Here is an 11,039-nt window from a genome sequence, read left to right as displayed (position 1 = left end):
AAATAAGGGAAGGAGAAAACATGGCCAGTAACTCATGGGCAAAGTGCCCTGCCCACAGCACCCCCCTGTCCTTCAGAGCTCATCTTTCCCGTATCATGCCACCTCAAAGGACAGTTCCCTGCTGAGCGGAAGTCTGCTAAGGTGGCATGTCTTCTTTCCAACGTGAGGGAAGGTACATAAAGGACATGAGGGTCCCATGCAGAAGACAGTGAAGGAGCACCAGGTAGGGCAGAGGGTTTATTCAAGACAGAGGGCCGGATGAGCAGGGAAACCACACATGGCATGATCTCTGAAGTCAAGAAGAGGTGTAGAAATGGTGTATTTGTGTCCTTGGGCTGCCATAACAAATTACTACAAACTAGGCAGCTTACAACAACGGGAACTCCTTCCCTCACAGGTCTGGAGGCCAGAAGTCTGAAATCAAGGTGTTGGGGGGCCATGCTCCCTCTGGAGGCTTAGGAGAGAATTTTTCACTTCTTTCAGCTTCTGGAGGCTCCAGGTGTTCCCTGGTTGTGGCTGCAAGACTCCAATCTCTGCCTCTGTCTTCAAATGGTCTTCTCTTCTGTGTGTCTGTGTCTTTTCTCTTTTCTCTTATAAGGATACTTGTCATGCATGCCCTAACCAGTTTGGCTCAGTGGATACAGCGTCAGCCTGAGGACTGAAAGTTCCCAGGTTTGATTCCGGTCAAGGGCATGTATCTTGGTTGCGGGCTCATCCCCAGTAGGAGGTGTATAGGAGGCAGCTGATCGATGTTTCTCTCTCATTGATGTTTCTAAATCTCTATCCTTCTCCCTTCCTCTCTGTAAAAAAATCAATAAAATATATTTTTTAAAAAACACATCTATAACAAACTAAAAAAAAAAAAAGAAAGAAAAAGAAAGAAAGAATACTTGTCATTGGATTTAGGGCCTGCCCATATAATTCAGCATGATCTAATCTGAAGATCTTTAGCTTAATTACATCAAAAAAAACCTTTTTCCCACACAAGGTTACATTCACAAGTTCTTGAGGTTAGGAATATATATATATATAATTGGGGTGACACTATTCAACCTACTACAGATGACAAATAATACAAATGTTAATCAAATTCTAAACAAAAGGGTTGCTTGGTGAGCTACATTTAGTGATTTAGTGGGTGGAGATGGAGCTAGAAGTAGTATGCAGAGAGCAGGTAAAAATGGAAGAAGGCTTTTGGTTGAAGCTCTTGTCAGAGTAACCTATAGGATGAAGGCATGGGCCAAAGCAGGAGAGAGGAAGAGGTAATGCATATGAGAGACCTTATAAAATAACTATCATACTTGGTTACTTGAAGTTCTCTGCAACAATATGGGAAGAGCATAGAACTTCAAATGATAAGACCCAGGTATAAGCCCCAGCTGCTACATTGACTACTGTACATTGGGTCAAGTTTTTAATTTTAGTCTCCTCATCTATACATTGGGGATAATGGCAACACCAGCATACTGCACAGATTTATGGTACAGCTCAAATTAAATACCAAATGTGAAGGCCATATAGGTTGGTAGTTAAGTATATAGGCCATGGCACCATTCCACCTGGTTTAAAATCCTCACTCCGTCACCAGCTAGCTAAGTAAGTGACTTTGAGCAACTTCCTTAAACTTTCTGTTCCTTGGTTTTCCCATCTGTAAAGTATGACTGATAATTATTACCTAAATCATGACGTTTTTGTTGGAGGGTTAAATGAGATGATCTAAATGAAAGCACTCAGATCTAGTATGTAGTAAGCATGGAATAAATATTATCTTGTTATGGAAAATAACTTGGTAGGTATGTAAGTACTATGGCAGTGACTTGTAAATCTGGCTCCCCATGGGCATCTCTTGAAGCTTTAGAAAAATAAAGATGACGGGGCCTTGCCCTGGTCCTACTGAATCAGGATCAGTGGTTTTTAAAGCTCTTCAGGTGATTCTGCCGCAAACAGGAGAAATTCACCAATGCAGGACATGTTATTAGGATCCATTTCCTGATAATATTCATAAGGAGATAAACATGGTCTTCGCCTCGGGGAAACTGTATAGTGACCTGCCGCATCCTGAGCTTCTCTTCTTTCTGTTTTAGAAGCACTTATATAACCCTTAGTACCATTAATCACTTTGTAAGGATTCAGTTGTTTAACGCCTGCAACTTCCTTATGAAGCAGGAATTATTTTTATTACTGATAAGGAAACTGAGACACAGAGAGGTTAAGCAGCTCACCAAAAGTCACCCAGTTAGAAAGTGGCAGAATCAGCCCTGGAACGACAGTCTTCTGGCTCAGAGAACTACACCAAACAGATTCTTTCAAAGCTGCCGTGTTTCTCAAAGCATGTCACCTCTTTAAACCTCCGTTTCCTTACCTGTAAAGTGAGGATTATAACATTACTGACTTCTTAGGAAACTTGTAAAAATTAAGCAAAGTGCTGCATGTAAAGCACTCAGCAATGTCTTTAGTTCCTACTGAGCATGAAATGAAAGTCAGCCACTACTGTTAATAATTTTAATATTATCACTAATCACTCAGTTTCATGGAAACATAGTACAGGTTCCAGCTTACGTCTAAGAATCTGAAACACCTGAGCCTGTTTGTCCAGCGGCCGGGGCAGGACACCTGACTCAAGCCAACGTGGGATCTGACACTTGCTTTCACATCCTGAGCCTGTGTTCCTGCCCAGTGGCCATGTGAAAGAGCCCGATAGTGCACAGGGAGAACTGGGAAGCTAACGGGCCATTTCTTGTGAACAAGCAGAAAGCTCTGCAAGACATTGAAGAACAAGGGCCCTTTTAAGTAAAGGAAAAGTGAATGCTTACGTTTTCTTCTTTCCAGAGAAGCTGCTGCTTTAATTTCTCAAGGAATTCAGAGTCTTGGAGAGAGAGAGAGAGAGAGAGAGAGAGAGAGAGAGAGATCTCAACGAGAGCAGTTTTGCCAGATTACACATGTGACACATACTTCCCCAAAACACCTAAGTGTGTTTTATAAGTTGTGTGAGTTTCTAGGAACAGAAGTGGAAGGAAATTCAAACTGGTAAGGTTCATTACAGCCTAGCGCAGAGGTGGGCAAACTTTTTGACTCGAGGGCCACAATGGGTTCTTAAACTGGACCGGGAGGGCCAGAACAAAAGCATGGATGGAGTGTTTGTGTGAACTAATATAAATTCAAAGTAAACATCATTACATAAAAGGGTACGGTCTTTTTTTTTTTAGTTTTATTCATTTCAAACGGGCCGGATCTGGCCCGCGGGCCATAGTTTGCCCACGGCTGGTAGTGGGACTGGGGAAACCCAGGTGACAGAACTTTTTATAATTCCTGACACAAGCACTGATTAGAGTAACATGCAGAGAGGGAAAACAAAAGTTTAATCTGTAAGAATGTGTGTGTGTGTGTGTGTGTGTGTGTGTGCAATCTGAAAATAAATCCAGATTCGGTTTCCTGGAAGCATCAGCACTCTTAATTACTTTCCACCGCAGAGCACAAGGGGGCGCCAGAGAAGGTGGACTATTTTGTTTACCCTGGAAACCACTAGTGTCAGAAAATTCTCTCTGATTTTTTTCTGTGAAGACCCTTACTATTTAGTTCTCTTAATTTTGTTTTGAAAAATGAAACAACTATGTGTGTAAGTTTACTGACTAATACTTTCGGGCGAGGTGGGTAGCTCACAAATGAAAAAGATAAAATAAGTAAGCAATGTTGGAGAAGACAGAGGGTAAAGGAAATTCCTAGTGATGAGTCCATTCCTTTGTCAAACATTGATTAGTTGCTTTCTGTGTGCCTACTAGTTAGATGCTATGGGTGCAAAGAGAAATGAACCCACAATTTTGTGTTGAACTCATTAATAACATTAGAAGTAAAACTTTTCATAATACTTTATTATTTGCAACTCTCCTTATCCTCTTCATCTATTCACCTATTAACATCTTCAGAGGAAGTCTGTGTAATAGTTAAGCACAAAGGATTTGGGTTCAATTCTCAGTTCTGCCACTTTCTACCTATTAACCTCTCTGTGCCCTAGTTTCCTCATTTGTAAAACCAGGTGATTATAATACCTACCTCATTGGGTGCTGGGAAGATTAAATGAGAATCCATGCAAAGTGCTTGAAACCGTGTCATATTTAACAGCTCAGTGTCTATTAATTATTATTCAGATACTACCATCCTTGGAAATCCAGCTGAAATGAGAGAGGGAGAGAAAGTGAGCCTTTATTTGATAGAATTATTCAGGCCAATAGATTGTCTTTTGTTTCAATGACTTGCAACAGAAAGAATCCTGACTGATAGAGCAGCTATATTTCTTACTGTCCTAATTTGTGTCAGTTACTGTACTAAGTGCTTTCCATATTTTAACTGTTATCTTTTAATCATCACAATAGCTCTATGAGGTAGAGATGAGGTAAATACTAATATTATTCCCATTTTACAGACGAGGAAACTAAGAGTAAAAATCATTAAGTAACTCATCTAAGATCACACAACCAATAAATGGAAGAATTAACACTGGCCCAGACTCTGGGGCTTCTCTGACCCCCAGCTTGGTCAGGACTACCACCTAACAGACTCCAGGACTCACTGGCCACCAGAGGACAGAGGGATAAATATGAGGAACACTAGCCAGGACCTTTCTTCTCTTTCCAGGATTGAGAGTTTCTTTCCACTGGCCATCCTCTTAATCTTATCATTGTCAAACCTTCTTACTTTATAGTAAGAATGGGTCCCAGAAAGCAGAGAACAGGTTCTTGGTAGGTAGGACTTGATCCTGTCTTTGGCCTTGGACCATGCTGCTACCTGACCCTCCAGGGTTTGACCCCTAGCCCAAGTTCCCCTTGATAGGTGGACTCTGGTATGGGGATCTGCACTTGCTAAGGTTTCCCATCACAGGGGCTAGGACAGGAATTATCTCAACTCCTCTGGCATATGAGGGTATTGGCCTAATCACGAGGAATTCCTTGCCCTGATTCCTTCCCCACACTCAGAAAAATAGCTCTCTAATTTTGTTTGAAAGAATGTCCTTAGTGTGCATAAATAAATAAGCATCTTTATAACAAAACAAACTGAAACAAGCAAAAAAGTGTTACCACTATGCTTATTCCTATCATCATAGAGTGAAGGATATTTCCATTGTGTAAATTGTAAATTAGTAGACAGCTACACTACCTTTTGTGGAAAAAAGTAAAGGCCAAAAAAACTTTTTATTTAGAATTCTTAACTGACACAGGAGGGAAAGAAGAGAGAGTGATTAAAAATTACTAAGAATTTGATCCTGGTGTTTAGTTATATAATAGATTTAGTTATTTAATTGATTGACACAGGAAACCTAGTGTCAGGACTTCATTTTATGATCATGAGTTTAAATACAGATGTATTGTGTTAAAATAAGAAAAGACATCCATATGCAAGTAGCCATAGAAAATTGGATTCCTTGCATTTATTCATGAATGAAGAAAGTAGAGGTGAAAACTTTGAAATAAGACATAAAGGACTCAGATGTTTAATGAGTCAGACAACCTGCTTCAAGGAAATCAAGGAAAATGTGGGGTTGGAAACACTTTGTTTTATGACCTAAGAATCCCTAATATTTTTGCTGGCTGAGAGTAAGCAATTTGGGAGGTAGGGCGAGTTAAGGCAAAAATAAGGAATTAGGATAGAAAGGTAGTGATTATGAGATATTAATTCTTAGATAGTAATCATTTAAAAGGAGGGATGTGGTTTGAGGATAAAATGGCAGCAGCAAGGTTAAATGGTTATCTCTGTGTTAATTGTTCAACAGTTTGATAAAGTTAAAAGTTACAGCCCAGCTGCATGGTTCATTGGTTGGGCGTGGACTTAAGAACCAGGAGGTCACGTTTTGATTCCCAGTCAGGGCATGTGCCCAGGTTGCAGGCTTGATCCCCACTAGGGAGCATGCAGGAGGCAGCGGATCAATGATTCTCTCTCATCATTGATGTTTCTCTCTCTCTCTCTTTCTCTCTCTCTCTCTCCCCCTTCCTCTCTGAAATAAACAAAAACATATTTTTTAAAAACCCCACAAATGTGGGTTAGCTTTTCTTTTTTTGTGGGGGAAGATTTTTTAAAATGTATTTTTTTATTGTTGATAGTATTACAGCTATCTCCCATTTTCCTTCCTCCACCCCCCCACCCCCCACCCCCCCACCGCCCCAGTGCTTTTCTTGACCACACTGGACAACTTTGGGAGCAAAATACTTGAGAACATTACATACTTGATAACACTGGTCAAAAATCCTTTTTGTTTGCTTCTTCCATATAGTCATACTGTAGGAGCTAAACACACACACACACACACACACACACACACACACACACACACACACACGTTGACTGATAGATATAGCCACTCTACCCTTAAAATTAGCTTGTTTCCCTCAGATTCCACAGCCACCCTCTGTTCTAGGCTCCATCTCTAAGGGCAAAGCAAGGTTTTATTTTTGTGATGGAATTGACCTAGAGCTATAAGATCTGGGGTCTCATACTGGTTTTGCAACTTGCTAGCCATTTGGCCTTGGACAAATCCCTCAGTCTCACAAAAGCTCCATTTCCTGGGGTGTAAGCCCCAGGAAATATTCTCCCAGTTTTTTTTTGTGAGGATCAAATAATATGGTTATGAAAAGACTGGAAAACCAAACATGTATATAAGGGAAGATACAAATTGAATTCATATCATTTCAGTAAAAGCAATTTAATCATCTCATTTTGATGACTGCATTCCTTATATTGATTGGCTTGTGTGAGTAGCGTAGGATTTGGCTGAATGCAAATTGGAAACACTTTGGAAGAAAGCAATTTGGTTGACATTAAGTGTGTTCATAGGACAATTTGGTCAAAGTAATATTTTAATTAAGAAAACCTAATTTTCTCAGTTATTGGTTTTACACAAATGGTTATTTTTGTTTACTCTGGGAGAGTCTTTTTACATCTTCTAGCATTTTTGTCATTTTAAAGAACCCAGAGTTTTTATTCTTTTTCCTGTTTAAGTGAATTTTAGGGATGGCTTTGAGTTGGATTTTTTAACTGTTTGGCCATTTGTCAAAATGTGTTTGCTCTCAGGAGATCTGATTAACATTGATTCATTATTTATAACTGGGAATTCATAATTAAGTAATAATAAAAATAAATTGCCAGAACACAGTCAACTTCTCAGCTCGATAAATATTGCAGCTTCTCTTTCAAACATGTGAACACTTGGAAACCAGCTGCGTTGGGGTCTTTTTACCACTTTTATGCAATTTACTGTTTAGAGAAAGCAATGAAGGGAAGAAAATCTTGAGTGCAGGGGAGGAAGCATTGAGGATTCCAGCATGGACAAAGACACCATTATCTGCTAAGAGCCTTCTAAAACCCCATTTACATTCAAAACTAGCAGGCAAACTCAACTGTTGAAGTGGAAAAGGGAAGTTTGGGTGGGAGGAAGGCAGTGAAGGGATTCATAGTCTTGATGCTGTAAACTCAGTCAAAGCACAAGAGGGCACTGCAGTGCTAAATATCTCAGCACCAACTGTGAAATCTTACAGACTGGCACCTAAACAGGACGCTAAGGGGAACTTCTGTAATACGAGCGGCAATAAAAAAAGATATATTTTTTAAAAAATTAAAAATAAAGTCGAACTCATAGAAACAGTAGAATGGTGTTTGTCAGGGACTGGGAGGTGGGAGGAATGGGAAGGTTGGTCAAAGGGTATAAACATTCCGTAAAAATGAAGGTTTGGGGACACGGGGCTCTTGGGACAATGATTAAATGAGACAATGTATGGGAAGCACCTGGGATATCATAGCTGCAACATAACTGATAACAATTATTATCACCAAATTTTATTTTCACATTACTTACCATTTCTGAACAAGACAAGTAATACACAATCTGATTACAACAGCAAACAATTCATTTTCATCCTCATCATGGGTGAAAAGTATAATTAGGTTAGCTCTGCCACATTCATTCTCATGATGAAAAAACCATTTCATGACTATGGAGATATGATAATATAACTCATTCTAATACAGAAATTAGAGTTCTTACAGAACCACAACTAATGAAATTGTCCTATTATGTGTTAAGATGATGTTAAAGAAAGATTTATGAGTAGAGTCTGGCAGGTCAAGAATTTTTCTTGTCAAAACCCATTTTTCTTGTGAAATACAAGTACCTGATTGAATAACAATAGTAACTAGTAATGATAGTGGTGGTCCTTACTTTTCCAAATGACAAGACAATTCATTTCATCTTAACTGAAAAAAAAAAAAATTACCTGGGTATCCAATAGTCATCCTGCCATGATGTCAATCATAATAATATTCTACAGATAAATCACTCAGCAAATAAATGTTGCCTGGTGAGAGTTTAATATATATTTTCTAGAGATCCCGTACATGGATTAATGCACCAGTGGGGTCCCTCAGCCTGGCCTGCAGGGATCGGGCTGAAACCGGCTCTCTGGCAATCCCCCAAGCAGTCCTGGGTTGTGAGAGGACAGTTCTCAGGCTATGTACCCAGGAATCAGGCTCTCTCCTCTCTAGTTCCAGGTGTGTCGTAGCCGGTTGGCCGGTCAGTGGTCGCTTAGGCTTCTATTTATATCCATCTATCTATCTATCTATCTATCTATCTATCTATCTATCTATCTATCTATCATCTATCTATCTATCTATCTATCTATATCTGGATTGACTTCAGAGAGGAAGGGAGAGAGAGAGAGAAACATCAATGATGAGAGAGAAGCATTGATCAGCTGCCTCTTGCACACCCCACACTGGGGATCGAGCCCGTAACCCAGACATGTGCCCTGACCAAGAATCGAACCATGACCTCTTGGTTCATATGTCTATGCTCAACCACTGAGCCACAACAGCCAGGCCCTGGTGAGAGTTTAAAGAAAAGAGCACCAAAGACTCAAAGGAGTCGCTGAAGCTCCCTGATCCACTAAAGATTATTGTGTGAGGCCCTGGCTGGTGTGGCTCAGTTAGTTGGGCATCATCCTGTACACTGAAAGGTTGCTGGTTTGAATCCCTGTCAGGATGCATGCCCAGGTTTTGGGTTCCATCCCTAGTAGGGAGCATGCAGAAGGCAGCTGATTGATGTTTTGCTCTCACATCAATGTTTCTCTTTCCCTCTCTCTCCCCACCTCTTTCTCCAAAAACAAAACAAAACAAAAACAAAAACCCACAAGAAAATCTAACATTCAATAACAGTAAGTATTCTGTGGGTTCAGAAAGAGTTCTAACCACCACTAATGTCCTGGACAAATTCAGTCTGAATCAAGAAATCATTTAGGAATTGAAAAGTGGAATGATTTAAGGTCATTCCCAAATTGTATATAAACAATCAAAAAGAAGAGAATGAAGTTATCTGATAGTAGTTTAAGTTTCTTTTGTTGATCTAAAATACACTATGTATGTACATTTTAAAAATATTACTTTTTAATTAAAATATAGCATTCTGCCTCATATCCTTTTTTGGCACAAATTCAGCTAAATATAAATAAATGAAATAAAATAAACAATAGTAATTTAACGTTAAAATAAACACGTGCTTGTGTTAAAATAATTACATATGCTTTTAAAGAAAAAAACACATCCAAAATGCAAGTATTTATTTGAAGATAACATAATTTTGGCAATAGTTTTGTTATGCTGATACAACAAAAAATAACCCATATGCCCATATGTTACATTGAAGATGATTTGCCATCTTCCCCAGTAACTTTAAAAACATCAGACTTAATTAACTCTGCTTATTATAAAATCACCATTCAGTTTCCTAATGTGCTACAAAATCACCATTTTAAATGTATTATGCTTTTGTATTGAAATGCATGCTTGAGTTGCAACAAAAAGGAAAAAATGTGTTCTTGGTAGGAAAACTAGTGATTTAAATCCAACCTATAATAATAATAATAAATAATAATAATAATAATAATAATAATAATAATAAAATCAACCCTACTTTAATTCAAAGAGAAGAATGGTTATCAACTGGATAACTATGGTTAGTGGCCATATGCATAACTTCATCTGCAAACCAAATTCCTCCGTTTAAAATTGGATCGCTCTTTCTTTTGGAATTGCATGGAGATCACACATTTTAGACAGGGCCAACATGAATTCATTCGGTTGGTATTACTCTCTTTCCCTGGGATAAGATGGACTGCCAGAGAACATTAGTTCCTTCTGTGGTCATGGTTTAAACGTGGAGTAAATTGTTAGTAAAATATGCCAATTGTCAGAAACAGATGCTTCAAGATGGGTAAGTCATTCTTGACAAGGTAATCAAAGCTCTTGGGATGATGATATGCCCTTAAAATATGGATTCCAGAATTTAAGAGTTGGATGAGCCTTTAAATCATTTAATTCCTTCTGCAGCCTTTGTTCAGATTAAGCTAGAGACTCTTCTGAGCTTGGAAAACTCCCCAAAGATGAAGATTCTACTCCTATCTTACCAACTGATTCTAAGTGCTTACTAACACAGATGTTTAAGTCCTTTCTTAGAGTTCAAAATGAATCTGATTTTTTTCTTGTAGTGGTTCCCATAAATGTCCAAATATATACACCATGCTGTTGTATAAACAGCTTTGAACTTGAGATCCAAAGAGCTGGACTTGACACGTCATATCTGGCCATCAGCAAGTCCTTTATTCTTTCTGGGGCTCAGTTTCCTTATCTGTAAAGTAAAGCTAAAAAATCCTCACCTATCTCTGAGGAGGTTATGAGAATTTAATGAGCTAAGGCATATGAAAATATGCAATAATTATAAAGCTTCAGACTGTTATCTTAAGCCTTATGATATGTAGGAAGTTTAGAAAGAAATAAAGATTTAAGATTTAGTTCTTAAGTGATTATGCTACTAGGAATTTTGGTTATGATTGTTTTCAGTACATTAGACATACTACTCACTCAGGGGTTTGACCCCTATGCCTAAAATCTACAAAATTTCAACGTCTATCCATTGCTCTTAGAATTTTTTCAAGCACTTTGTGAACTGTGAATCATTGTACAAATTAAGCTGTTACTAAAATGACTAGTGCTATTATACGAAG

Source organism: Myotis myotis, unplaced genomic scaffold, assembly GCF_014108235.1.
Source record: "Myotis myotis isolate mMyoMyo1 unplaced genomic scaffold, mMyoMyo1.p scaffold_m19_p_10, whole genome shotgun sequence".
In the NCBI taxonomy this organism is placed as follows: Eukaryota; Metazoa; Chordata; class Mammalia; order Chiroptera; family Vespertilionidae; genus Myotis; species Myotis myotis.
Note: the sequence above shows the minus strand (reverse complement) of the source record.